Raw genomic sequence first — 26,446 nt, 5'->3', positions numbered from 1 at the left:
ACTCCCCTTGGGATGCCTTTGGCAGCTGCGGTGTGCATCGAGCCGTGGGCTCTTTGGTTTCCGAGACGCTAACCCTAGGCGTAACCCTAACCCTAACCCTAGGCAGGAAAATCGGTTTAGGGCCAGGGCTGGTCCCGGGTAAAAAGCTGTAAAGGCAGCCATGTTGTTGCAGTTTTGCACTCCCCTTGGGATGCCTTTGGCAGCTGCGGTGTGCATCGAGCCGTGGGCTCTTTGGTTTCCGAGACGCTAACCCTAGGCGTAACCCTAACCCTAACCCTAGGCAGGAAAATCGGTTTAGGGCCAGGGCTGGTCCCGAGTAAAAAGCCGTCAAGGCAGCCATGTTGTTGCAGTTTTGCACTCCCCTTGGGATGCCTTTGGCAGCTGCGGTGTGCATCGAGCCGTGGGCTCTTTGGTTTCCGAGACGCTAACCCTAGGCGTAACCCTAACCCTAACCCTAGGCAGGAAAATCGGTTTAGGGCCAGGGCTGGTCCCGGGTAAAAAGCTGTCAAGGCAGCCATGTTGTTGCAGTTTTGCACTCCCCTTGGGATGCCTTTGGCAGCTGAGGTGCGCCTGGAGCCATGGGCTCTTTGGTTTCCGAGACGCTAACCCTAGGCGTAACCCTAACCCTAACCCTAGGCAGGAAAATCAGGTTAAGGGCCAGGGCTGGTCCCGGGTAAAAAGCTGTAAAGGCAGCCATGTTGTTGCAGTTTTGCACTCCCCTTGGGATGCCTTTGGCAGCTGTGGTGTGCATCGAGCCGTGGGCTCTTTGGTTTCCGAGACGCTAACCCTAGGCGTAACCCTAACCCTAACCCTAGGCAGGAAAATCGGTTTAGGGGCAGGGCTGGTCCAGAGTTGAAAGCCTTTGCGGCAGCCATGTTGTTGCAGTTTTGCACTCCCCTTGGGATGCCTTTGGCAGCTGCGGTGCGCCTGGAGCCGTGGGCTCTTTGGTTTCCGAGACGCTAACCCTAGGCGTAACCCTAACCCTAACCCTAGGCAGGAAAATCGGTTTAGGGCCAGGGCTGGTCCCGGGTAAAAAGCTGTCAAGGCAGCCATGTTGTTGCAGTTTTGCACTCCCCTTGGGATGCCTTTGGCAGCTGCGGTGCGCCTGGAGCCGTGGGCTCTTTGGTTTCCGAGACGCTAACCCTAGGCGTAACCCTAACCCTAACCCTAGGCAGGAAAATCAGGTTAAGGGCCAGGGCTGGTCCCGGGTAAAAAGCTGTAAAGGCAGCCATGTTGTGGCAGTTTTGCACTCCCCTTGGGATGCCTTTAGCAGCTGTGGTGTGCATCGAGCCGTGGGCTCTTTGGTTTCCGAGACGCTAACCCTAGGCGTAACCCTAACCCTAACCCTAGGCAGGAAAATCGGTTTAGGGCCAGGGCTGGTCCAGAGTTGAAAGCCTTTGCGGCAGCCATGTTGTTGCTGTTTTGCACTCCCCTTGGGATGCCTTTGGCAGCTGCGGTGCGCCTGGAGCCGTGCGCTCTTTGGTTTCCGAGACGCTAACCCTAGGCGTAACCCTAACCCTAACCCTAGGCAGGAAAATCGGTTTAGGGCCAGGGCTGGTCCCAAGTAAAAAGCCGCTGCGGCAGCCATGTTGTTGCAGTTTTGCACTCCCCTTGGGATGCCTTTGGCAGCTGCGGTGTGCATCGAGCCGTGGGCTCTTTGGTTTCCGAGACGCTAACCCTAGGCGTAACCCTAACCCTAACCCTAGGCAGGAAAATCGGTTTAGGGCCAGTGGTGGTCCCAAGTAAAAAGCCGCTGCGGCAGCCATGTTGTTGCAGTTTTGCACTCCCCTTAAGATGCCTTTGGCAGCTGCGGTGTGCATCGAGCCGTGGGCTCTTTGGTTTCCGAGACGCTAACCCTAGGCGTAACCCTAACCCTAACCCTAGGCAGGAAAATCGGTTTAGGGCCAGGGCTGGTCCCGGGTAAAAAGCTGTAAAGGCAGCCATGTTGTGGCAGTTTTGCACTCCCCTTGGGATGCCTTTGGCAGCTGCGGTGTGCATCGAGCCGTGGGCTCTTTGGTTTCCGAGACGCTAACCCTAGGCGTAACCCTAACCCTAACCCTAGGCAGGAAAATCGGTTTAGGGCCAGGGCTGGTCCCGGGTAAAAAGCTGTAAAGGCAGCCATGTTGTGGCAGTTTTGCACTCCCCTTGGGATGCCTTTGGCAGCTGCGGTGTGCATCGAGCCGTGGGCTCTTTGGTTTCCGAGACGCTAACCCTAGGCGTAACCCTAACCCTAACCCTAGGCAGGAAAATCGGTTTAGGGCCAGGGCTGGTCCCGGGTAAAAAGCTGTAAAGGCAGCCATGTTGTTGCAGTTTTGCACTCCCCTTTGGATGCCTTTGGCAGCTGCGGTGTGCATCGAGCCGTGGGCTCTTTGGTTTCCGAGACGCTAACCCTAGGCGTAACCCTAACCCTAACCCTAGGCAGGAAAATCGGTTTAGGGCCAGGGCTGGTCCCGGGTAAAAAGCTGTAAAGGCAGCCATGTTGTTGCAGTTTTGCACTCCCCTTGGGATGCCTTTGGCAGCTGCGGTGCGCTTGGAGCCGTGGGCTCATTGCTTTCCGAGACGCTAACCCTAGGCGTAACCCTAACCCTAACCCTAGGCAGGAAAATCGCTTTAGGGCCAGGGCTGGTCCCGGGTAAAAAGCCGTCAAGGCAGCCATGTTGTGGCCGTTTTGCACTCCCCTTGGGATGCCTTTGCAGCTGCGGTGTGCATCGAGCCGTGGGCTCTTTGGTTTCCGAGACGCTAACCCTAGGCGTAACCCTAACCCTAACCCTAGGCAGGAAAATCGGTTTAGGGCCAGGGCTGGTCCTGAGTAAAAAGCCGTCAAGGCAGCCATGTTGTTGCAGTTTTGCACTCCCCTTGGGATGCCTTTGGCAGCTGCGGTGCGCCTGGAGCCGTGGGCTCTTTGGTTTCCGAGACGCTAACCCTAGGCGTAACCCTAACCTTAACCCTAGGCAGGAAAATCGGTTTAGGGCCAGGGCTGGTCCCGAGTAAAAAGCTGTCAAGGCAGCCATTTTGTTGCAGTTTTGCACTCCCCTTGGGATGCCTTTGGCAGCTGCGGTGCGCCTGGAGCCGTGGGCTCTTTGGTTTCCGAGATGCTTACCCTAGGCGTAACCCTAACCCTAACCCTAGGCAGGAAAATCGGTTTAGGGCCAGTGGTGGTCCCGAGTAAAAAGCCGTCAAGGCAGCCATGTTGTTGCAGTTTTGCACTCCCCTTGGGATGCCTTTGGCAGCTGCGGTGCGCCTGGAGCCGTGCGCTCTTTGGTTTCCGAGACGCTAACCCTAGGCGTAACCCTAACCCTAACCCTAGGCAGGAAAATCGGTTTCGGGCCAGGGGTGGTCCCGAGTAAAAAGCCGTCAAGGCAGCCATATTGTTGCAGTTTTTCACGCCCCTTGGGATGCCTTTTGCAGCTGCGGTGCGCCTTGAGCCGTGGGCTCTTTGGTTTCCGAGACGCTAACCCTAGGCGTAACCCTAACCCTAACCCTAGGCAGGAAAATCGGTTTAGGGCCAGGGCTGGTCCCGAGTAAAAAACTGTCAAGGCAGCCATGTTGTTGCAGTTTTGCACTCCCCTTGGGATGCCTTTGGCAGCTGCGGTGTGCATCGAGCCGTGGGCTCTTTGGTTTCCGAGACGCTAACCCTAGGCGTAACCCTAACCCTAACCCTAGGCAGGAAAATCGGTTTAGGGCCAGGGCTGGTCCTGAGTAAAAAGCTGTCAAGACAGCCATGTTGTTGCAGTTTTGCACTCCCCTTGGGATGCCTTTGGCAGCTGCGGTGCGCCTGGAGCCGTGGGCTCTTTAGTTTCCGAGACGCTAACCCTAGGCGTAACCCTAACCTTAACCCTAGGCAGGAAAATCGGTTTCGGGCCAGGGCTGGTCCCAAGTAAAAAGCCGCTGCGGCAGCCATGTTGTTGCAGTTTTGCACTCCCCTTGGGATGCCTTTGGCAGCTGCGGTGCGCCTAAGGCCGTGGGCTCTTTGGTTTCCGAGACGCTAACCCTAGGCGTAACCCTAACCCTAACCCTAGGCAGGAAAATCGGTTTCGGGCCAGTGGTGGTCCCGAGTAAAAAGCCGTCAAGGCAGCCATGTTGTTGCAGTTTTTCACTCCCCTTGGGATGCCTTTGGCAGCTGCGGTGCGCCTGGAGCCGTGGGCTCTTTGGTTTCCGAGACGCTAACCCTAGGCGTAACCCTAACCCTAACCCTAGGCAGGAAAATCGGTTTAGGGCCAGGGCTGGTCCCGAGTAAAAAGCTGTCAAGGCAGCCATGTTGTTGCAGTTTTTCACCCCCCTTGGGATGCCTTTGGCAGCTGCGGTGCGCCTAAGGCCGTGGGCTCTTTGGTTTCCGAGACGCTAACCCTAGGCGGAACCCTAACCCTAACCCTAGGCAGGAAAATCGGTTTAGGGCCAGGGCTGGTCCCGGGTAAAAAGCTGCTGCGGCAGCCATGTTGTTGCAGTTTTGCACTCCCCTTGGGATGCCTTTGGCAGCTGCGGTGTGCATCGAGCCGTGGGCTCTTTGGTTTCCGAGACGCTAACCCTAGGCGTAACCCTAACCCTAACCCTAGGCAGGAAAATCGGTTTAGGGCCAGGGCTGGTCCCGGGTAAAAAGCTGTAAAGGCAGCCATGTTGTTGCAGTTTTGCACTCCCCTTGGGATGCCTTTGGCAGCTGCGGTGTGCATCGAGCCGTGGGCTCTTTGGTTTCCGAGACGCTAACCCTAGGCGTAACCCTAACCCTAACCCTAGGCAGGAAAATCGGTTTAGGGCCAGGGCTGGTCCCAAGTAAAAAGCCGCTGCGGCAGCCATGTTGTTGCAGTTTTGCACTCCCCTTGGGATGCCTTTGGCAGCTGCGGTGTGCATCGAGCCGTGGGCTCTTTGGTTTCCGAGACGCTAACCCTAGGCGTAACCCTAACCCTAACCCTAGGCAGGAAAATCGGTTTAGGGGCAGGGCTGGTCCCGGGTAAAAAGCTGCTGCGGCAGCCATGTTGTTGCAGTTTTGCACTCCCCTTGGGATGCCTTTGGCAGCTGCGGTGCGCCTGGAGCCGTGGGCTCTTTGGTTTCCGAGACGCTAACCCTAGGCGTAACCCTAACCCTAACCCTAGGCAGGAAAATCGGTTTCGGGCCAGGGCTGGTCCAGAGTTGAAAGCCTTTGCAGCAGCCATGTTGTTGCTGTTTTGCACTCCCCTTGGGATGCCTTTGGCAGCTGCGGTGCGCCTGGAGCCGTGCGCTCTTTGGTTTCCGAGACGCTAACCCTAGGCGTAACCCTAACCCTAACCCTAGGCAGGAAAATCGGTTTAGGGCCAGGGCTGGTCCCGGGTAAAAAGCTGTAAAGGCAGCCATGTTGTGGCAGTTTTGCACTCCCCTTGGGATGCCTTTGGCAGCTGCGGTGTGCATCGAGCCGTGGGCTCTTTGGTTTCCGAGACGCTAACCCTAGGCGTAACCCTAACCCTAACCCTAGGCAGGAAAATCGGTTTAGGGGCAGGGCTGGTCCCGAGTAAAAAGCTGTCAAGACAGCCATGTTGTTGCAGTTTTGCACTCCCCTTGGGATGCCTTTGACAGCTGCGGTGCGCCTGGAGCCGTGGGCTCTTTAGTTTCCGAGACGCTAACCCTAGGCGTAACCCTAACCTTAACCCTAGGCAGGAAAATCGGTTTCGGGCCAGGGCTGGTCCCAAGTAAAAAGCCGCTGCGGCAGCCATGTTGTTGCAGTTTTGCACTCCCCTTGGGATGCCTTTGGCAGCTGCAGTGCGCCTGGAGCCGTGGGCTCTTTGGTTTCCGAGACGCTAACCCTAGGCGTAACCCTAACCCTAACCCTAGGCAGGAAAATCAGTTTAGGGCCAGGGCTGGTCCACAGATAAAAGCCGCTGCGGCAGCCATGTTGTTGCAGTTTTGCACTCCCCTTGGGATGCCTTTGGCAGCTGCGGTGCGCATCGAGCTGTGGGCTCTTTGGTTTCTGAGACGCTAACCCTAGGCGTAACCCTAACCCTAACCCTAGGCAGGAAAATCGGTTTCGGGCCAGTGGTGGTCCCGAGTAAAAAGCCGTCAAGGCAGCCATGTTGTTGCAGTTTTGCACTCCCCTTGGGATGCCTTTGGCAGCTGCGGTGCGCATCGAGCCGTGGGCTCTTTGGTTTCCGAGGCGCTAACCCTAGGCGTAACCCTAACCCTAACCCTAGGCAGGAAAATCGGTTTAGGGCCAGGGCTGGTCCCGAGTAAAAAGCTGTCAAGGCAGCCATGTTGTTGCAGTTTTGCACTCCCCTTGGGATGCCTTTGGCAGCTGCGGTGCGCCTGGAGCCGTGGGCTCTTTGGTTTCCGAGACGCTAACCCTAGGCGTAACCCTAACCCTAACCCTAGGCAGGAAAATCGGTTTAGGGCCAGGGGTGGTCCCGAGTAAAAAGCCGTCAAGGCAGCCATGTTGTTGCAGTTTTGCACTCCCCTTGGGATGCCTTTGGCAGCTGCGGTGCGCCTAAGGACATCGGCTCTTTGGTTTCCGAGACGCTAACCCTAGGCGTAACCCTAACCCTAACCCTAGGCAGGAAAATCGGTTTAGGGCCAGGGCTGGTCCCGAGTAAAAAGCCGTCAAGGCAGCCATGTTGTTGCAATTTTGCACTCCCCTTGGGATGCCTTTGGCAGCTGCGGTGCGCCTGGAGCCGTGGGCTCTTTGGTTTCCGAGACGCTAACCCTAGGCGTAACCCTAACCCTAACCCTAGGCAGGAAAATCGGTTTAGGGCCAGGGCTGGTCCCGAGTAAAAAGCCGTCAAGGCAGCCATGTTGTTGCAGTTTTGCACTCCCCTTGGGATGCCTTTGGCAGCTGCGGTGCGCCTAAGGCCGTGGGCTCTTTGGTTTCCGAGACGCTAACCCTAGGCGTAACCCTAACCCTAACCCTAGGCAGGAAAATCGGTTTAGGGCCAGGGCTGGTCCCGAGTAAAAAGCTGTCAAGGCAGCCATGTTGTTGCAGTTTTTCACTCCCCTTGGGATGCCTTTGGCAGCTGCGGTGCGCCTAAGGCCGTGGGCTCTTTGGTTTCCGAGACGCTAACCCTAGGCGTAACCCTAACCCTAACCCTAGGCAGGAAAATCAGTTTAGGGCCAGGGCTGGTCCCGGGTAAAAAGCTGCTGCGGCAGCCATGTTGTTGCAGTTTTGCACTCCCCTTGGGATGCCTTTGGCAGCTGCGGTGTGCATCGAGCCGTGGGCTCTTTGGTTTCCGAGACGCTAACCCTAGGCGTAACCCTAACCCTAACCCTAGGCAGGAAAATCGGTTTAGGGCCAGGGCTGGTCCCGGGTAAAAAGCTGTAAAGGCAGCCATGTTGTTGCAGTTTTGCACTCCCCTTGGGATGCCTTTGGCAGCTGCGGTGTGCATCGAGCCGTGGGCTCTTTGGTTTCCGAGACGCTAACCCTAGGCGTAACCCTAACCCTAACCCTAGGCAGGAAAATCGGTTTAGGGCCAGGGCTGGTCCCGAGTAAAAAGCCGTCAAGGCAGCCATGTTGTTGCAGTTTTGCACTCCCCTTGGGATGCCTTTGGCAGCTGCGGTGTGCATCGAGCCGTGGGCTCTTTGGTTTCCGAGACGCTAACCCTAGGCGTAACCCTAACCCTAACCCTAGGCAGGAAAATCGGTTTAGGGCCAGGGCTGGTCCCGGGTAAAAAGCTGTCAAGGCAGCCATGTTGTTGCAGTTTTGCACTCCCCTTGGGATGCCTTTGGCAGCTGAGGTGCGCCTGGAGCCATGGGCTCTTTGGTTTCCGAGACGCTAACCCTAGGCGTAACCCTAACCCTAACCCTAGGCAGGAAAATCAGGTTAAGGGCCAGGGCTGGTCCCGGGTAAAAAGCTGTAAAGGCAGCCATGTTGTTGCAGTTTTGCACTCCCCTTGGGATGCCTTTGGCAGCTGTGGTGTGCATCGAGCCGTGGGCTCTTTGGTTTCCGAGACGCTAACCCTAGGCGTAACCCTAACCCTAACCCTAGGCAGGAAAATCGGTTTAGGGCCAGGGCTGGTCCAGAGTTGAAAGCCTTTGCGGCAGCCATGTTGTTGCTGTTTTGCACTCCCCTTGGGATGCCTTTGGCAGCTGCGGTGTGCATCGAGCCGTGGGCTCTTTGGTTTCCGAGACGCTAACCCTAGGCGTAACCCTAACCCTAACCCTAGGCAGGAAAATCGGTTTAGGGCCAGGGCTGGTCCCGGGTAAAAAGCTGTCAAGGCAGCCATGTTGTTGCAGTTTTGCACTCCCCTTGGGATGCCTTTGGCAGCTGCGGTGCGCCTGGAGCCGTGGGCTCTTTGGTTTCCGAGACGCTAACCCTAGGCGTAACCCTAACCCTAACCCTAGGCAGGAAAATCAGGTTAAGGGCCAGGGCTGGTCCCGGGTAAAAAGCTGTAAAGGCAGCCATGTTGTGGCAGTTTTGCACTCCCCTTGGGATGCCTTTAGCAGCTGTGGTGTGCATCGAGCCGTGGGCTCTTTGGTTTCCGAGACGCTAACCCTAGGCGTAACCCTAACCCTAACCCTAGGCAGGAAAATCGGTTTAGGGCCAGGGCTGGTCCAGAGTTGAAAGCCTTTGCGGCAGCCATGTTGTTGCTGTTTTGCACTCCCCTTGGGATGCCTTTGGCAGCTGCGGTGCGCCTGGAGCCGTGCGCTCTTTGGTTTCCGAGACGCTAACCCTAGGCGTAACCCTAACCCTAACCCTAGGCAGGAAAATCGGTTTAGGGCCAGGGCTGGTCCCAAGTAAAAAGCCGCTGCGGCAGCCATGTTGTTGCAGTTTTGCACTCCCCTTGGGATGCCTTTGGCAGCTGCGGTGTGCATCGAGCCGTGGGCTCTTTGGTTTCCGAGACGCTAACCCTAGGCGTAACCCTAACCCTAACCCTAGGCAGGAAAATCGGTTTAGGGCCAGTGGTGGTCCCAAGTAAAAAGCCGCTGCGGCAGCCATGTTGTTGCAGTTTTGCACTCCCCTTAAGATGCCTTTGGCAGCTGCGGTGTGCATCGAGCCGTGGGCTCTTTGGTTTCCGAGACGCTAACCCTAGGCGTAACCCTAACCCTAACCCTAGGCAGGAAAATCGGTTTAGGGCCAGGGCTGGTCCCGGGTAAAAAGCTGTAAAGGCAGCCATGTTGTGGCAGTTTTGCACTCCCCTTGGGATGCCTTTGGCAGCTGCGGTGTGCATCGAGCCGTGGGCTCTTTGGTTTCCGAGACGCTAACCCTAGGCGTAACCCTAACCCTAACCCTAGGCAGGAAAATCGGTTTAGGGCCAGGGCTGGTCCCGGGTAAAAAGCTGTAAAGGCAGCCATGTTGTGGCAGTTTTGCACTCCCCTTGGGATGCCTTTGGCAGCTGCGGTGTGCATCGAGCCGTGGGCTCTTTGGTTTCCGAGACGCTAACCCTAGGCGTAACCCTAACCCTAACCCTAGGCAGGAAAATCGGTTTAGGGCCAGGGCTGGTCCCGGGTAAAAAGCTGTAAAGGCAGCCATGTTGTTGCAGTTTTGCACTCCCCTTTGGATGCCTTTGGCAGCTGCGGTGTGCATCGAGCCGTGGGCTCTTTGGTTTCCGAGACGCTAACCCTAGGCGTAACCCTAACCCTAACCCTAGGCAGGAAAATCGGTTTAGGGCCAGGGCTGGTCCCGGGTAAAAAGCTGTAAAGGCAGCCATGTTGTTGCAGTTTTGCACTCCCCTTGGGATGCCTTTGGCAGCTGCGGTGCGCTTGGAGCCGTGGGCTCATTGCTTTCCGAGACGCTAACCCTAGGCGTAACCCTAACCCTAACCCTAGGCAGGAAAATCGCTTTAGGGCCAGGGCTGGTCCCGGGTAAAAAGCCGTCAAGGCAGCCATGTTGTGGCCGTTTTGCACTCCCCTTGGGATGCCTTTGCAGCTGCGGTGTGCATCGAGCCGTGGGCTCTTTGGTTTCCGAGACGCTAACCCTAGGCGTAACCCTAACCCTAACCCTAGGCAGGAAAATCGGTTTAGGGCCAGGGCTGGTCCTGAGTAAAAAGCCGTCAAGGCAGCCATGTTGTTGCAGTTTTGCACTCCCCTTGGGATGCCTTTGGCAGCTGCGGTGCGCCTGGAGCCGTGGGCTCTTTGGTTTCCGAGACGCTAACCCTAGGCGTAACCCTAACCTTAACCCTAGGCAGGAAAATCGGTTTAGGGCCAGGGCTGGTCCCGAGTAAAAAGCTGTCAAGGCAGCCATTTTGTTGCAGTTTTGCACTCCCCTTGGGATGCCTTTGGCAGCTGCGGTGCGCCTGGAGCCGTGGGCTCTTTGGTTTCCGAGATGCTTACCCTAGGCGTAACCCTAACCCTAACCCTAGGCAGGAAAATCGGTTTAGGGCCAGTGGTGGTCCCGAGTAAAAAGCCGTCAAGGCAGCCATGTTGTTGCAGTTTTGCACTCCCCTTGGGATGCCTTTGGCAGCTGCGGTGCGCCTGGAGCCGTGCGCTCTTTGGTTTCCGAGACGCTAACCCTAGGCGTAACCCTAACCCTAACCCTAGGCAGGAAAATCGGTTTCGGGCCAGGGGTGGTCCCGAGTAAAAAGCCGTCAAGGCAGCCATATTGTTGCAGTTTTTCACGCCCCTTGGGATGCCTTTTGCAGCTGCGGTGCGCCTTGAGCCGTGGGCTCTTTGGTTTCCGAGACGCTAACCCTAGGCGTAACCCTAACCCTAACCCTAGGCAGGAAAATCGGTTTAGGGCCAGGGCTGGTCCCGAGTAAAAAACTGTCAAGGCAGCCATGTTGTTGCAGTTTTGCACTCCCCTTGGGATGCCTTTGGCAGCTGCGGTGTGCATCGAGCCGTGGGCTCTTTGGTTTCCGAGACGCTAACCCTAGGCGTAACCCTAACCCTAACCCTAGGCAGGAAAATCGGTTTAGGGCCAGGGCTGGTCCTGAGTAAAAAGCTGTCAAGACAGCCATGTTGTTGCAGTTTTGCACTCCCCTTGGGATGCCTTTGGCAGCTGCGGTGCGCCTGGAGCCGTGGGCTCTTTAGTTTCCGAGACGCTAACCCTAGGCGTAACCCTAACCTTAACCCTAGGCAGGAAAATCGGTTTCGGGCCAGGGCTGGTCCCAAGTAAAAAGCCGCTGCGGCAGCCATGTTGTTGCAGTTTTGCACTCCCCTTGGGATGCCTTTGGCAGCTGCGGTGCGCCTAAGGCCGTGGGCTCTTTGGTTTCCGAGACGCTAACCCTAGGCGTAACCCTAACCCTAACCCTAGGCAGGAAAATCGGTTTCGGGCCGGGGCTGGTCCCGAGTAAAAAGCTGTCAAGGCAGCCATGTTGTTGCAGTTTTTCACTCCCCTTGGGATGCCTTTGGCAGCTGCGGTGCGCCTGGAGCCGTGGGCTCTTTGGTTTCCGAGACGCTAACCCTAGGCGTAACCCTAACCCTAACCCTAGGCAGGAAAATCGGTTTAGGGCCAGGGCTGGTCCCGAGTAAAAAGCTGTCAAGGCAGCCATGTTGTTGCAGTTTTTCACCCCCCTTGGGATGCCTTTGGCAGCTGCGGTGCGCCTAAGGCCGTGGGCTCTTTGGTTTCCGAGACGCTAACCCTAGGCGGAACCCTAACCCTAACCCTAGGCAGGAAAATCGGTTTAGGGCCAGGGCTGGTCCCGGGTAAAAAGCTGCTGCGGCAGCCATGTTGTTGCAGTTTTGCACTCCCCTTGGGATGCCTTTGGCAGCTGCGGTGTGCATCGAGCCGTGGGCTCTTTGGTTTCCGAGACGCTAACCCTAGGCGTAACCCTAACCCTAACCCTAGGCAGGAAAATCGGTTTAGGGCCAGGGCTGGTCCCGGGTAAAAAGCTGTAAAGGCAGCCATGTTGTTGCAGTTTTGCACTCCCCTTGGGATGCCTTTGGCAGCTGCGGTGTGCATCGAGCCGTGGGCTCTTTGGTTTCCGAGACGCTAACCCTAGGCGTAACCCTAACCCTAACCCTAGGCAGGAAAATCGGTTTAGGGCCAGGGCTGGTCCCAAGTAAAAAGCCGCTGCGGCAGCCATGTTGTTGCAGTTTTGCACTCCCCTTGGGATGCCTTTGGCAGCTGCGGTGTGCATCGAGCCGTGGGCTCTTTGGTTTCCGAGACGCTAACCCTAGGCGTAACCCTAACCCTAACCCTAGGCAGGAAAATCGGTTTAGGGGCAGGGCTGGTCCCGGGTAAAAAGCTGCTGCGGCAGCCATGTTGTTGCAGTTTTGCACTCCCCTTGGGATGCCTTTGGCAGCTGCGGTGCGCCTGGAGCCGTGGGCTCTTTGGTTTCCGAGACGCTAACCCTAGGCGTAACCCTAACCCTAACCCTAGGCAGGAAAATCGGTTTCGGGCCAGGGCTGGTCCAGAGTTGAAAGCCTTTGCAGCAGCCATGTTGTTGCTGTTTTGCACTCCCCTTGGGATGCCTTTGGCAGCTGCGGTGCGCCTGGAGCCGTGCGCTCTTTGGTTTCCGAGACGCTAACCCTAGGCGTAACCCTAACCCTAACCCTAGGCAGGAAAATCGGTTTAGGGCCAGGGCTGGTCCCGGGTAAAAAGCTGTAAAGGCAGCCATGTTGTGGCAGTTTTGCACTCCCCTTGGGATGCCTTTGGCAGCTGCGGTGTGCATCGAGCCGTGGGCTCTTTGGTTTCCGAGACGCTAACCCTAGGCGTAACCCTAACCCTAACCCTAGGCAGGAAAATCGGTTTAGGGGCAGGGCTGGTCCCGAGTAAAAAGCTGTCAAGACAGCCATGTTGTTGCAGTTTTGCACTCCCCTTGGGATGCCTTTGACAGCTGCGGTGCGCCTGGAGCCGTGGGCTCTTTAGTTTCCGAGACGCTAACCCTAGGCGTAACCCTAACCTTAACCCTAGGCAGGAAAATCGGTTTCGGGCCAGGGCTGGTCCCAAGTAAAAAGCCGCTGCGGCAGCCATGTTGTTGCAGTTTTGCACTCCCCTTGGGATGCCTTTGGCAGCTGCAGTGCGCCTAAGGCCGTGGGCTCTTTGGTTTCCGAGACGCTAACCCTAGGCGTAACCCTAACCCTAACCCTAGGCAGGAAAATCAGTTTAGGGCCAGGGCTGGTCCACAGATAAAAGCCGCTGCGGCAGCCATGTTGTTGCAGTTTTGCACTCCCCTTGGGATGCCTTTGGCAGCTGCGGTGCGCCTGGAGCCGTGCGCTCTTTGGTTTCCGAGACGCTAACCCTAGGCGTAACCCTAACCCTAACCCTAGGCAGGAAAATCGGTTTAGGGCCAGGGCTGGTCCCGGGTAAAAAGCTGTAAAGGCAGCCATGTTGTGGCAGTTTTGCACTCCCCTTGGGATGCCTTTGGCAGCTGCGCTGTGCATCGAGCCGTGGGCTCTTTGGTTTCCGAGACGCTAACCCTAGGCGTAACCCTAACCCTAACCCTAGGCAGGAAAATCGGTTTAGGGCCAGGGCTGGTCCCAAGTAAAAAGCCGCTGCGGCAGCCATGTTGTTGCAGTTTTGCACTCCCCTTTGGATGCCTTTGGCAGCTGCGGTGTGCATCGAGCCGTGGGCTCTTTGGTTTCCGAGACGCTAACCCTAGGCGTAACCCTAACCCTAACCCTAGGCAGGAAAATCGGTTTAGGGCCAGGGCTGGTCCCGGGTAAAAAGCTGCTGCGGCAGCCATGTTGTTGCAGTTTTGCACTCCCCTTGGGATGCCTTTGGCAGCTGCGGTGTGCATCGAGCCGTGGGCTCTTTGGTTTCCGAGACGCTAACCCTAGGCGTAACCCTAACCCTAACCCTAGGCAGGAAAATCGGTTTAGGGCCAGGGCTGGTCCCAAGTAAAAAGCCGCTGCGGCAGCCATGTTGTTGCAGTTTTGCACTCCCCTTGGGATGCCTTTGGCAGCTGCGGTGTGCATCGAGCCGTGGGCTCTTTGGTTTCCGAGACGCTAACCCTAGGCGTAACCCTAACCCTAACCCTAGGCAGGAAAATCGGTTTAGGGCCAGGGCTGGTCCCGGGTAAAAAGCTGTAAAGGCAGCCATGTTGTTGCAGTTTTGCACTCCCCTTGGGATGCCTTTGGCAGCTGCGGTGCGCTTGGATCCGTGGGCTCATTGCTTTCCGAGACGCTAACCCTAGGCGTAACCCTAACCCTAACCCTAGGCAGGAAAATCGGTTTAGGGCCAGGGCTGGTCCCGGGTAAAAAGCCGTCAAGGCAGCCATGTTGTGGCCGTTTTGCACTCCCCTTGGGATGCCTTTGGCAGCTGCGGTGTGCATCGAGCCGTGGGCTCTTTGGTTTCCGAGACGCTAACCCTAGGCTTAACCCTAAAGCTAACCCTAGGCAGGAAAATCGGTTTAGGGGCAGGGCTGGTCCTGGGTAAAAAGCTGTCAAGACAGCCATGTTGTTGCAGTTTTGCACTCCCCTTGGGATGCCTTTGGCAGCTGCGGTGCGCCTGGAGCCGTGGGCTCATTGCTTTCCGAGACGCTAACCCTAGGCGTAACCCTAACCCTAACCCTAGGCAGGAAAATCGCTTTAGGGCCAGGGCTGGTCCCGGGTAAAAAGCCGTCAAGGCAGCCATGTTGTGGCCGTTTTGCACTCCCCTTGGGATGCCTTTGGCAGCTGCGGTGCGCCTAAGGCCGTGGGCTCTTTGGTTTCCGAGACGCTAACCCTAGGCGTAACCCTAACCCTAACCCTAGGCAGGAAAATCGGTTTAGGGGCAGGGCTGGTCCCGGGTAAAAATCTGTCAAGACAGCCATGTTGTTGCAGTTTTGCACTCCCCTTGGGATGCCTTTGGCAGCTGCGGTGCGCCTAAGGCCGTGGGCTCATTGTTTTCCGAGACGCTAACCCTAGGCGTAACCCTAACCCTAACCCTAGGCAGGAAAATCGCTTTAGGGCCAGGGCTGGTCCCGGGTAAAAAGCCGTCAAGGCAGCCATGTTGTGGCCGTTTTGCACTCCCCTTGGGATGCCTTTGGCAGCTGCGGTGCGCCTAAGGCCGTGGGCTCTTTGGTTTCCGAGACGCTAACCCTAGGCGTAACCCTAACCCTAACCCTAGGCAGGAAAATCGGTTTAGGGCCAGGGCTGGTCCCAAGTAAAAAGCCGTCAAGGCAGCCATGTTGTTGCAGTTTTGCACTCCCCTTGGGATGCCTTTGGCAGCTGCGGTGCGCCTGGAGCCGTGGGCTCATTGGTTTCCGAGACGCTAACCCTAGGCGTAACCCTAACCCTAACCCTAGGCAGGAAAATCGGTTTAGGGCCAGGGCTGGTCCCAAGTAAAAAGCCGTCAAGGCAGCCATGTTGTTGCAGTTTTGCACTCCCCTTGGGATGCCTTTGGCAGCTGCGGTGTGCATCGAGCCGTGGGCTCTTTGGTTTCCGAGACGCTAACCCTAGGCGTAACCCTAACCCTAACCCTAGGCAGGAAAATCGGTTTAGGGCCAGGGCTGGTCCCAAGTAAAAAGCCGTCAAGGCAGCCATGTTGTTGCAATTTTGCACTCCCCTTGGGATGCCTTTGGCAGCTGCGGTGTGCCCGGAGCCGTGGGCTCTTTGGTTTTTGAGACGCTAACCCTAGGCGTAACCCTAACCCTAACCCTAGGCAGGAAAATCGGTTTAGGGCCAGGGCTGGTCCCGGGTAAAAAGCTGTAAAGGCAGCCATGTTGTTGCAGTTTTGCACTCCCCTTGGGATGCCTTTGGCAGCTGCGGTGCGCCTGGAGCCGTGGGCTCATTGCTTTCCGAGACGCTAACCCTAGGCGTAACCCTAACCCTAACCCTAGGCAGGAAAATCGGTTTAGGGCCAGGGCTGGTCCCGGGTAAAAAGCTGTAAAGGCAGCCATGTTGTGGCCGTTTTGCACTCCCCTTGGGATGCCTTTGGCAGCTGCGGTGTGCATCGAGCCGTGGGCTCTTTGGTTTCCGAGACGCTAACCCTAGGCGTAACCCTAACCCTAACCCTAGGCAGGAAATCGGTTTAGGGCTAGGGCTGGTCCCGGGTAAATAGCCATCAAGGCAGCCATGTTGTTGCAGTTTTGCACTCCCCTTGGGATGCCTTTGGCAGCTGCGATGCGCCTGGAGCCGTGGGCTCATTGGTTTCCGAGACGCTAACCCTAGGCGTAACCCTAACCCTAACCCTAGGCAGGAAAATCGGTTTAGGGCCAGTGGTGGTCCCGGGTAAAAAGCCGTCAAGGCAGCCATGTTGTTGCAGTTTTGCACTCCCCTTGGGATGCCTTTGGCAGCTGCGGTGTGCATCGAGCCGTGGGCTCTTTGGTTTCCGAGACGCTAACCCTAGGCGTAACCCTAACCCTAACCCTAGGCAGGAAAATCAGTTTAGGGCCAGGGCTGGTCCACAGATAAAAGCCGCTGCGGCAGCCATGTTGTTGCAGTTTTGCACTCCCCTTGGGATGCCTTTTGCAGCTGCGGTGCGCCTGGAGCCGTGCGCTCTTTGGTTTCCGAGACGCTAACCCTAGGCGTAACCCTAACCCTAACCCTAGGCAGGAAAATCGGTTTAGGGCCAGGGCTGGTCCCGGGTAAAAAGCTGTAAAGGCAGCCATGTTGTGGCAGTTTTGCACTCCCCTTTGGATGCCTTTGGCAGCTGCGCTGTGCATCGAGCCGTGGGCTCTTTGGTTTCCGAGACGCTAACCCTAGGCGTAACCCTAACCCTAACCCTAGGCAGGAAAATCGGTTTAGGGCCAGGGCTGGTCCACAGATAAAAGCCGCTGTGGCAGCCATGTTGTTGCAGTTTTGCACTCCCCTTTGGATGCCTTTGGCAGCTGCGGTGTGCATCGAGCCGTGGGCTCTTTGGTTTCCGAGACGCTAACCCTAGGCGTAACCCTAACCCTAACCCTAGGCAGGAAAATCGGTTTAGGGCCAGGGCTGGTCCCGGGTAAAAAGCTGTAAAGGCAGCCATGTTGTTGCAGTTTTGCACTCCCCTTGGGATGCCTTTGGCAGCTGCGGTGTGCATCGAGCCGTGGGCTCTTTGGTTTCCGAGACGCTAACCCTAGGCGTAACCCTAACCCTAACCCTAGGCAGGAAAATCGGTTTAGGGCTAGGGCTGGTCCCGGGTAAATAGCCATCAAGGCAGCCATGTTGTTGCAGTTTTGCACTCCCCTTGGGATGCCTTTGGCAGCTGCGGTGCGCCTGGAGCCGTGGGCTCATTGGTTTCTGAGACGCTAACCCTAGGCGTAACCCTAACCCTAACCCTAGGCAGGAAAATCGGTTTAGGGCCAGGGCTGGTCCCGGGTAAAAAGCCGTCAAGGCAGCCATGTTGTTGCAGTTTTGCACTCCCCTTGGGATGCCTTTGGCAGCTGCGGTGCGCCTAAGGCCGTGGGCTCTTTGGTTTCCGAGACGCTAACCCTAGGCGTAACCCTAACCCTAACCCTAGGCAGGAAAATCGCTTTAGGGCCAGGGCTGGTCTCGGGTAAAAAGCCGTCAAGGCAGCCATGTTGTTGCAGTTTTGCACTCCCCTTGGGATGCCTTTGGCAGCTGCGGTGCGCCTAAGGCCGTGGGCTCTTTGGTTTCCGAGACGCTAACCCTAGGCGTAACCCTAACCCTAACCCTAGGCAGGAAAATCGGTTTAGGGCCAGGGCTGGTCCCGGGTAAAAAGCCGTCAAGGCAGCCATGTTGTTGCAGTTTTGCACTCCCCTTGGGATGCCTTTGGCAGCTGCGGTGCGCCTGGAGCCGTGGGCTCATTGGTTTCCGAGACGCTAACCCTAGGCGTAACCCTAACCCTAACCCTAGGCAGGAAAATCGGTTTAGGGCCAGGGCTGGTCCCGGGTAAAAAGCCGTCAAGGCAGCCATGTTGTTGCAGTTTTGCACTCCCCTTGGGATGCCTTTGGCAGCTGCGGTGTGCATCGAGCCGTGGGCTCTTTGGTTTCAGAGACGCTAACCCTAGGCGTAACCCTAACACTAACCCTAGGCAGGAAAATCGGTTTAGGGCCAGGGCTTGTCCCAAGTAAAAAGCCGTCAAGGCAGCCATGTTGTTGCAATTTTGCACTCCCCTTGGGATGCCTTTGGCAGCTGCGGTGTGCCCGGAGCCGTGGGCTCTTTGGTTTCCGAGACGCTAACCCTAGGCGTAACCCTAACCCTAACCCTAGGCAGGAAAATCGGTTTAGGGCTAGGGCTGGTCCCGGGTAAATAGCCATCAAGGCAGCCATGTTGTTGCAGTTTTGCACTCCCCTTGGGATGCCTTTGGCAGCTGCGGTGCGCCTGGAGCCGTGGGCTCATTGCTTTCCGAGACGCTAACCCTAGGCGTAACCCTAACCCTAACCCTAGGCAGGAAAATCGGTTTAGGGGCAGGGCTGGTCCCGGGTAAAAAGCCGTCAAGGCAACCATGTTGTTGCAGTTTTGCACTCCCCTTGGGATGCCTTTGGCAGCTGCGGTGTGCATTGAGCCGTGGGCTCTTTGGTTTCCGAGACGCTAACCCTAGGCGTAACCCTAACCCTAACCCTAGGCAGGAAAATCGGTTTAGGGCCAGGGCTGGTCCCAAGTAAAAAGCCGTCAAGGCAGCCATGTTGTTGCAATTTTGCACTCCCCTTGGGAAGCCTTTGGCAGCTGCGGTGTGCCCGGAGCCGTGGGCTCTTTGGTTTCCGAGACGCTAACCCTAGGCGTAACCCTAACCCTAACCCTAGGCAGGAAAATCGGTTTAGGGCCAGGGCTGGTCCCGGGTAAAAAGCTGTAAAGGCAGCCATGTTGTTGCAGTTTTGCACTCCCCTTGGGATGCCTTTGGCAGCTGCGGTGCGCCTGGAGCCGTGGGCTCATTGCTTTCCGAGACGCTAACCCTAGGCGTAAACCTAACCCTAACCCTAGGCAGGAAAATCGCTTTAGGGCCAGGGCTGGTCCCGGGTAAAAAGCCGTCAAGGCAGCCATGTTGTTGCAGTTTTGCACTCCCCTTGGGATGCCTTTGGCAGCTGCGGTGTGCATCGAGCCGTGGGCTCTTTGGTTTCCGAGACGCTAACCCTAGGCGTAACCCTAACCCTAACCCTAGGCAGGAAAATCGGTTTAGGGCTAGGGCTGGTCCCGGGTAAATAGCCATCAAGGCAGCCATGTTGTTGCAGTTTTGCACTCCCCTTGGGATGCCTTTGGCAGCTGCGGTGCGCCTGGAGCCGTGGGCTCATTGGTTTCTGAGACGCTAACCCTAGGCGTAACCCTAACCCTAACCCTAGGCAGGAAAATCGGTTTAGGGCCAGGGCTGGTCCCGGGTAAAAAGCCGTCAAGGCAGCCATGTTGTTGCAGTTTTGCACTCCCCTTGGGATGCCTTTGGCAGCTGCGGTGTGCATCGAGCCGTGGGCTCTTTGGTTTCCGAGACGCTAACCCTAGGCGTAACCCTAACCCTAACCCTAGGCAGGAAAATCGGTTTCGGACCAGTTATGGTCCCGAGTAAAAAGCCGCTGCGGCAGCCATGTTGTTGCTGTTTTGCACTCCCCTTGGGATGCCTTTGGCAGCTGCGGTGTGCATCGAGCCGTGGGCTCTTTGGTTTCCGAGACGCTAACCCTAGGCGTAACCCTAACCCTAACCCTAGGCAGGAAAATCGGTTTAGGGCCAGGGCTGGTCCCGGGTAAAAAGCCGTCAAGGCAGCCATGTTGTGGCAGTTTTGCACTCCCCTTGGGATGCCTTTGGCAGCTGCGGTGTGCATCGAGCCGTGGGCTCTTTGGTTTCCGAGACGCTAACCCTAGGCGTAACCCTAACCCTAACCCTAGGCAGGAAATTCGGTTTAGGGCCAGGGCTGGTCCCGAGTAAAAAGCTGTCAAGACAGCCATGTTGTTGCAGTTTTGCACTCCCCTTGGGATGCCTTTGGCAGCTGCGGTGCGCCTGGAGCCGTGGGCTCTTTGGTTTCCGAGACGCTAACCCTAGGCGTAACCCTAACCTTAACCCTAGGCAGGAAAATCGGTTTAGGGCCAGGGCTGGTCCCAAGTAAAAAGCCGCTGCGGCAGCCATGTTGTTGCAGTTTTGCACTCCCCTTGGGATGCCTTTGGCAGCTGCGGTGCGCATCGAGCCGTGGGCTCTTTGGTTTCCGAGGCGCTAACCCTAGGCGTAACCCTATCCCTAACCCTAGGCAGGAAAATCGGTTTAGGGCAAGTGGTAGTCCCGAGTAAAAAGCTGTCAAGGCAGCCATGTTGTTGCAGTTTTGCACTCCCCTTGGGATGCCTTTGGCAGCTGGGGTGCGCCTGGAGCCGTGCGCTCTTTGGTTTCCGAGACGCTAACCCTAGGCGTAACCCTAACCCTAACCCTAGGCAGGAAAATCGGTTTAGGGCCAGGGCTGGTCCCGATTAAAAAGCTGTCAAGGCAGCCATGTTGTTGCAGTTTTGCACTCCCCTTGGGATGCCTTTGGCAGCTGCGGTGCGCCTAAGGCTGTGGGCTCTTTGGTTTCCGAGACGCTAACCCTAGGCGGAACCCTAACCCTAACCCTAGGCAGGAAAATCAGTTTAGGGCCAGGGCTGGTCCCGGGTAAAAAGCTGCTGCGGCAGCCATGTTGTTGCAGTATTGCACTCCCCTTGGGATGCCTTTGGCAGCTGCGGTGTGCATCGAGCCGTGGGCTCTTTGGTTTCCGAGACGCTAACCCTAGGCGTAACCCTAACCCTAACCCTAGGCAGGAAAATCGGTTTAGGGGCAGGGCTGGTCCCGGGGAAAAAGCTGTAAAGGCAGCCATGTTGTTGCAGTTTTGCACTCCCCTTGGGATGCCTTTGGCAGCTGCGGTGCGCATCGAGCCGTGGGCTCTTTGGTTTCCGAGGCGCTAACCCTAGGCGTAACCCTAACCCTAACCCTAGGCAGGAAAATCGGTTTAGGGCCAGGGCTTGTCCCGGGTAAAAAGCTGTCAAGGCAGCCATGTTGTTGCAGTTTTGCACTCCCCTTGGGATGCCTTTGGCAGCTGCGGTGCGCCTGGCGCCGTGGGCTCTTTGGTTTCCGAGACGCTAACCCTAGGCGTAACCCTAACCCTAACCCTAGGCAGGAAAATCAGGTTAAGGGCCAGGGCTGGTCCCAGGTAAAAAGCTGTAAAGGCAGCCATGTTGTTGCAGTTTTGCACTCCCCTTGGGTTGCCTTTGGCAGCTGCGGTGTGCATCGAGCCGTGGGCTCTTTGGTTTCCGAGACGCTAACCCTAGGCGTAACCCTAACCCTAACCCTAGGCAGGAAAATCGGTTTAGGGCCAGGGCTGGTCCAGAGTTGAAAGCCTTTGCGGCAGCCATGTTGTTGCAGTTTTGCACTCCCCTTGGGATGCCTTTGGCAGCTGCGGTGCGCCTGGAGCCGTGCGCTCTTTGGTTTCCGAGACGCTAACCCTAGGCGTAACCCTAACCCTAACCCTAGGCAGGAAAATCGGTTTAGGGGCAGGGCTGGTCCCGGGTAAAAAGCTGTAAAGGCAGCCATGTTGTTGCAGTTTTGCACTCCCCTTGGGATGCCTTTGGCAGCTGCGGTGCGCTTGGAGCCGTGGGCTCTTTGGTTTCCGAGACGCTAACCCTAGGCGTAACCCTAACCCTAACCCTAGGCAGGAAAATCGGTTTAGGGCCAGGGCTGGTCCAGAGTTGAAAGCCTTTGTGGCAGCCATGTTGTTGCTGTTTTGCACTCCCCTTGGGATGCCTTTGGCAGCTGCGGTGCGCCTGGAGCCGTGGGCTCTTTGGTTTCCGAGACGCTAACCCTAGGCGTAACCCTAACCCTAACCCTAGGCAGGAAAATCGGTTTAGGGGCAGGGCTGGTCCCGGGTAAAAAGCTGTAAAGGCAGCCATGTTGTTGCAGTTTTGCACTCCTCTTGGGATGCCTTTGGCAGCTGCGCTGTGCATCGAGCCGTGGGCTCTTTGGTTTCCGAGACGCTAACCCTAGGCGTAACCCTAACCCTAACCCTAGGCAGGAAAATCGGTTTAGGGCCAGGGCTGGTCCCAAGTAAAAAGCCGCTGCGGCAGCCATGTTGCAGTTTTGCACTCCCCTTTGGATGCCTTTGGCAGCTGCGGTGTGCATCGAGCCGTGGGCTCTTTGGTTTCCGAGACGCTAACCCTAGGCGTAACCCTAACCCTAACCCTAGGCAGGAAAATCGGTTTAGGGCCAGGGCTGGTCCCGGGTAAAAAGCTGTAAAGGCAGCCATGTTGTTGCAGTTTTGCACTCCCCTTGGGATGCCTTTGGCAGCTGCGGTGTGCATCGAGCCGTGGGCTCTTTGGTTTCCGAGACGCTAACCCTAGGCGTAACCCTAACCCTAACCCTAGGCAGGAAAATCGGTTTAGGGGCAGGGCTGGTCCCGGGTAAAAATCTGTCAAGACAGCCATGTTGTTGCAGTTTTGCACTCCCCTTGGGATGCCTTTGGCAGCTGCGGTGCGCCTGGAGCCGTGGGCTCATTGTTTTCCGAGACGCTAACCCTAGGCGTAACCCTAACCCTAACCCTAGGCAGGAAAATCGGTTTAGGGCCAGGGCTGGTCCCGGGTAAAAAGCCGTCAAGGCAGCCATGTTGTGGCCGTTTTGCACTCCCCTTGGGATGCCTTTGGCAGCTGCGGTGCGCCTAAGGCCGTGGGCTCTTTGGTTTCCGAGACGCTAACCCTAGGCGTAACCCTAACCCTAACCCTAGGCAGGAAAATCGGTTTAGGGCCAGGGCTGGTCCCAAGTAAAAAGCCGTCAAGGCAGCCATGTTGTTGCAGTTTTGCACTCCCCTTGGGATGCCTTTGGCAGCTGCGGTGCGCCTGGAGCCGTGGGCTCATTGGTTTCCGAGACGCTAACCCTAGGCGTAACCCTAACCCTAACCCTAGGCAGGAAAATCGGTTTAGGGCCAGGGCTGGTCCCGGGTAAAAAGCCGTCAAGGCAGCCATGTTGTTGCAGTTTTGCACTCCCCTTGGGATGCCTTTGGCAGCTGCGGTGTGCATCGAGCCGTGGGCTCTTTGGTTTCCGAGACGCTAACCCTAGGCGTAACCCTAACCCTAACCCTAGGCAGGAAAATCGGTTTAGGGCCAGGGCTGGTCCCAAGTAAAAAGCCGTCAAGGCAGCCATGTTGTTGCAATTTTGCACTCCCCTTGGGATGCCTTTGGCAGCTGCGGTGTGCCCGGAGCCGTGGGCTCTTTGGTTTTTGAGACGCTAACCCTAGGCGTAACCCTAACCCTAACCCTAGGCAGGAAAATCGGTTTAGGGGCAGGGCTGGTCCCGGGTAAAAAGCTGTAAAGGCAGCCATGTTGTTGCAGTTTTGCACTCCCCTTGGGATGCCTTTGGCAGCTGCGGTGCGCCTGGAGCCGTGGGCTCATTGCTTTCCGAGACGCTAACCCTAGGCGTAACCCTAACCCTAACCCTAGGCAGGAAAATCGGTTTAGGGCCAGGGCTGGTCCCGGGTAAAAAGCTGTAAAGGCAGCCATGTTGTGGCCGTTTTGCACTCCCCTTGGGATGCCTTTGGCAGCTGCGGTGTGCATCGAGCCGTGGGCTCTTTGGTTTCCGAGACGCTAACCCTAGGCGTAACCCTAACCCTAACCCTAGGCAGGAAAATCAGTTTAGGGCCAGGGCTGGTCCACAGATAAAGGCCGCTGCGGCAGCCATGTTGTTGCAGTTTTGCACTCCCCTTGGGATGCCTTTGGCAGCTGCGGTGCGCCTGGAGCCGTGCGCTCTTTGGTTTCCGAGACGCTAACCCTAGGCGTAACCCTAACCCTAACCCTAGGCAGGAAAATCGGTTTAGGGCCAGGGCTGGTCCCGGGTAAAAAGCTGTAAAGGCAGCCATGTTGTGGCAGTTTTGCACTCCCCTTGGGATGCCTTTGGCAGCTGCGCTGTGCATCGAGCCGTGGGCTCTTTGGTTTCCGAGACGCTAACCCTAGGCGTAACCCTAACCCTAACCCTAGGCAGGAAAATCGCTTTAGGGCCAGGGCTGGTCCACAGATAAAAGCCGCTGCGGCAGCCATGTTGTTGCAGTTTTGCACTCCACTTGGGATGCCTTTGGCAGCTGCGGTGTGCATCGAGCCGTGGGCTCTTTGGTTTCCGAGACGCTAACCCTAGGCGTAACCCTAACCCTAACCCTAGGCAGGAAAATCGGTTTAGGGCCAGGGCTGGTCCCGGGTAAAAAGCTGTAAAGGCAGCCATGTTGTTGCAATTTTGCACTCCCCTTGGGATGCCTTTGGCAGCTGCGGTGCACTTGGAGCCGTGGGCTCATTGCTTTCCGAGACGCTAACCCTAGGCGTAACCCTAACCCTAACCCTAGGCAGGAAAATTGGTTTAGGGCCAGGGCTGGTCCCGGGTAAAAAGCCGTCAAGGCAGCCATGTTGTGGCCGTTTTGCACTCCCCTTGGGATGCCTTTGGCAGCTGCGGTGTGCATCGAGCCGTGGGCTCTTTGGTTTCCGAGACGCTAACCCTAGGCGTAACCCTAACCCTAACCCTAGGCAGGAAAATCGGTTTAGGGGCAGGGCTGGTCCCGGGTAAAAAGCTGTCAAGACAGCCATGTTGTTGCAGTTTTGCACTCCCCTTGGGATGCCTTTGGCAGCTGCGGTGCGCCTGGAGCCGTGGGCTCATTGCTTTCCGAGACGCTAACCCTAGGCGTAACCCTAACCCTAACCCTAGGCAGGAAAATCGCTTTAGGGCCAGGGCTGGTCCCGGGTAAAAAGCCGTCAAGGCAGCCATGTTGTTGCAGTTTTGCACTCCCCTTGGGATGCCTTTGGCAGCTGCGGTGTGCATCGAGCCGTGGGCTCTTTGGTTTCCGAGACGCTAACCCTAGGCGTAACCCTAACCCTAACCCTAGGCAGGAAAATCGGTTTAGGGCCAGGGCTGGTCCCAAGTAAAAAGCCGTCAAGGCAGCCATGTTGTTGCAATTTTGCACTCCCCTTGGGATGCCTTTGGCAGCTGCGGTGTGCCCGGAGCCGTGGGCTCTTTGGTTTTTGAGACGCTAACCCTAGGCGTAACCCTAACCCTAACCCTAGGCAGGAAAATCGGTTTAGGGGCAGGGCTGGTCCCGGGTAAAAAGCTGTAAAGGCAGCCATGTTGTTGCAGTTTTGCACTCCCCTTGGGATGCCTTTGGCAGCTGCGGTGCGCCTGGAGCCGTGGGCTCATTGCTTTCCGAGACGCTAACCCTAGGCGTAACCCTAACCCTAACCCTAGGCAGGAAAATCGGTTTAGGGCCAGGGCTGGTCCCGGGTAAAAAGCTGTAAAGGCAGCCATGTTGTGGCCGTTTTGCACTCCCCTTGGGATGCCTTTGGCAGCTGCGGTGTGCATCGAGCCGTGGGCTCTTTGGTTTCCGAGACGCTAACCCTAGGCGTAACCCTAACCCTAACCCTAGGCAGGAAAATCAGTTTAGGGCCAGGGCTGGTCCACAGATAAAAGCCGCTGCGGCAGCCATGTTGTTGCAGTTTTGCACTCCCCTTGGGATGCCTTTGGCAGCTGCGGTGCGCCTGGAGCCGTGCGCTCTTTGGTTTCCGAGACGCTAACCCTAGGCGTAACCCTAACCCTAACCCTAGGCAGGAAAATCGGTTTAGGGCCAGGGCTGGTCCCGGGTAAAAAGCTGTAAAGGCAGCCATGTTGTGGCAGTTTTGCACTCCCCTTGGGATGCCTTTGGCAGCTGCGCTGTGCATCGAGCCGTGGGCTCTTTGGTTTCCGAGACGCTAACCCTAGGCGTAACCCTAACCCTAACCCTAGGCAGGAAAATCGGTTTAGGGCCAGGGCTGGTCCACAGATAAAAGCCGCTGCGGCAGCCATGTTGTTGCAGTTTTGCACTCCCCTTGGGATGCCTTTGGCAGCTGCGGTGTGCATCGAGCCGTGGGCTCTTTGGTTTCCGAGACGCTAACCCTAGGCGTAACCCTAACCCTAACCCTAGGCAGGAAAATCGGTTTAGGGGCAGGGCTGGTCCCGGGTAAAAAGCTGTCAAGACAGCCATGTTGTTGCAGTTTTGCACTCCCCTTGGGATGCCTTTGGCAGCTGCGGTGCGCCTGGAGCCGTGGGCTCATTGCTTTCCGAGACGCTAACCCTAGGCGTAACCCTAACCCTAACCCTAGGCAGGAAAATCGGTTTAGGGCCAGGGCTGGTCCCGGGTAAAAAGCCGTCAAGGCAGCCATGTTGTTGCAGTTTTGCACTCCCCTTGGGATGCCTTTGGCAGCTGCGGTGTGCATCGAGCCGTGGGCTCTTTGGTTTCCGAGACGCTAACCCTAGGCGTAACCCTAACCCTAACCCTAGGCAGGAAAATCGGTTTAGGGCCAGGGCTGGTCCCAAGTAAAAAGCCGTCAAGGCAGCCATGTTGTTGCAATTTTGCACTCCCCTTGGGATGCCTTTGGCAGCTGCGGTGTGCCCGGAGCCGTGGGCTCTTTGGTTTTTGAGACGCTAACCCTAGGCGTAACCCTAACCCTAACCCTAGGCAGGAAAATCGGTTTAGGGGCAGGGCTGGTCCCGGGTAAAAAGCTGTAAAGGCAGCCATGTTGTTGCAGTTTTGCACTCCCCTTGGGATGCCTTTGGCAGCTGCGGTGCGCCTGGAGCCGTGGGCTCATTGCTTTCCGAGACGCTAACCCTAGGCGTAACCCTAACCCTAACCCTAGGCAGGAAAATCGGTTTAGGGCCAGGGCTGGTCCCGGGTAAAAAGCTGTAAAGGCAGCCATGTTGTGGCCGTTTTGCACTCCCCTTGGGATGCCTTTGGCAGCTGCGGTGTGCATCGAGCCGTGGGCTCTTTGGTTTCCGAGACGCTAACCCTAGGCGTAACCCTAACCCTAACCCTAGG

This window comes from Fringilla coelebs, assembly GCF_963513975.1.
Source record: "Fringilla coelebs genome assembly, chromosome: 2".
NCBI classification, from domain to species: domain Eukaryota; kingdom Metazoa; phylum Chordata; class Aves; order Passeriformes; family Fringillidae; genus Fringilla; species Fringilla coelebs.
This window is presented reverse-complemented; position numbering follows the sequence as displayed.